This window comes from Colobus angolensis, unplaced genomic scaffold (assembly GCF_000951035.1).
Source record: "Colobus angolensis palliatus isolate OR3802 unplaced genomic scaffold, Cang.pa_1.0 Scaffold36, whole genome shotgun sequence".
In the NCBI taxonomy this organism is placed as follows: domain Eukaryota; kingdom Metazoa; phylum Chordata; class Mammalia; order Primates; family Cercopithecidae; genus Colobus; species Colobus angolensis.
This window is the reverse complement of record NW_012116932.1, coordinates 1698717-1700680: the sequence shown is the minus strand read 5'-3', so window position 1 is coordinate 1700680 and position 1964 is coordinate 1698717. Positions and strand designations below refer to the sequence as shown.

The 1964-nt window shown below is 54.6% G+C and overlaps 1 protein-coding gene across 1 annotated transcript in view; it reads left to right on the top strand.

The window, feature by feature from the left end:
* Positions 1–354: 354 nt before the first annotated feature.
* The window catches only part of GIPC1 (GIPC PDZ domain containing family, member 1), a 22787-nt gene continuing 21177 nt past the window's right edge, over positions 355–1964 (top strand). The window contains exon 1 of the mRNA XM_011953209.1: positions 355–387. The gene's annotated coding sequence lies outside the window, so the exon portion shown is untranslated. The remainder of the gene's footprint in view (positions 388–1964) is intronic.

The following is a 1964-nucleotide window of genomic DNA, read 5'->3' as shown; positions in this document are numbered from 1 at the left end:
CCTGCTGGGGGGCAGGGGACAAACGCCTCCCAACGCTGGGCTGGGGTCCCTGGGCTTGTCCCTTCCCCCGTCCCCCGTCTGGACGGTCCCCATCCCAGCGTGGACAGGCGCGGGGTCGGTGTTTCTGACCCTTTGCTGGGCACTTCCCCTCAGCTAACAGCGTCTGAACCCTCCAGGGTCTGGGGGAGACGCAGTGAGAACCAGGGTCTGGATAACAATCATGAAAAACTCCACTCCAGCTAGCGTTTATTGGAGGGCTTCCGTGTCAGGTATTTACCATGCGGATCATTGACTCTAAACACCTCAATGGGAGGTGCTGTGCCTTGTAAAAAAGGTGAGGCAGCCGACCCAGAGAGGTGGAGTGACTTGCCCAAGGTCACACAGCTAGTAACTGGCACATCTGGCACTGGAACTCATGCCCCAGGGTCCAGAACTGGAGTCACAGCCTCTAGACTGGATACCAATAACTCATGGCTCAATTGTTGCTGAGTAGCTTCGGCCCCCTACCCCTCCCACCCCTACCCCGTACGCATCATAAGGGCCACACCTGCTGGTCTTTTGCTTTACCAGCCACTCAGACAGGAAGCTGCCCTCCTGTCCCTTCTCCCCTGAGCTGGAGAGGGCAGGTCTGACTACCTGGGTCCAGAGAAGAGAGTGACGTCTGCAGGGGGCCAGGATGCTGGGGTCCTGGGCCCCCTGGGTCCCCCCTGGCAACCTGGGCCGAGGTTGGGAAGTAGGCGTTCTCCCCGGAAACACCCAGGAGCCGGTTTTTCAAGAGTGAATCAGAGGCCTCTCTCCCTCCTTCTCTCCAAAGCAATACTGTGCTGGAAGGGGGGAGCCTGGGCGTGGTTTCCCCTTCCCCTAACTTCTGTGTGCTCCCAGGAACCCCGTTCCCCTCCTCCTGCTGGCCACACTGTGTTTCTGTGTGGGGGTGGGGTTGCTAAGTTTCAGGCCCTTCCCAGGATGAGGGGGGTGAGGATGCTGAAATTCCAGCCCAAACACTGTATATCCGGGCTGAAGTGTCTTTTCTTCATCTCTGTGTTCAGGTGTGAAGGGTGCCAGGGAAAGTGGGGAGGCCAATACAGTTAGCAACTCCACAGCAGGCATGTTTGGGGGGCTGTTTCGAGGATGGAGGAGCACAGAGAGCAATCAGAATGAGTACCTGAGACACATTCATTCATTCACTTAGTCTACAAATATCTCGTGAGCACCTACTATGTGCATGTGCTAGGCACTGTTCTTGGCATGGAAAATACAATAGTGAACAAAACAAAATTTCTGCTTTTGAGGAGTCGGCACTCTGAAAGGAAGCAGCCAACAAACAAGTTAGCAAGTAAATAAAGAAGATAATTTCAGATGGCATTAAATGCTATGAATAAAATACGAGCAGGTGGTACTGTAGAGAGTAGTTGTGGGCAGGGGGTGCCGGCCCCACAGATATCAGACAAGGGGGCCGGGCGTGGTGGCTCACGCATGTAATCCCAGCACTTTGGGAGGCCTAGGTGAGTGGATTGCTTGAGGGCAGGAGTTTGAGACCAGCCTGGCCAACATGGGGAAACCCTGTCTCTACTAAAAATAGAAAAATTGGCCGGGCGCGGTGGCTCAGGTCTGTAATCCCAGCACTCTGGGAGGCTGAGACAGGTGAGTCAAGAGGTTAGGAGTTCGAGACCAGCCTGATCCACATGGTGAAACCCCCTCTTTACTAAAAATATGAAAATTAGCTAGGTGTGGTGGCATGTGCTTGTAAGCCCAGCTACTCAGGAGGCTGAGGCAGGAGAATCGCTTGAACCCGGGAGGTGGAGGTTGCAGTGAGCTGAGATCGTGCCACTGGACTCCAGCCTGGACTACAGAGTGAGACTCCATCTTAAAAAAAATAAAAATAGGCTGGTCGTGGTGGCTCATGCCTATAATCCCAGCACTTTGGGAGGCCGAGGCAGGTGGATCACCTGAGGTCAGGAGTTCAA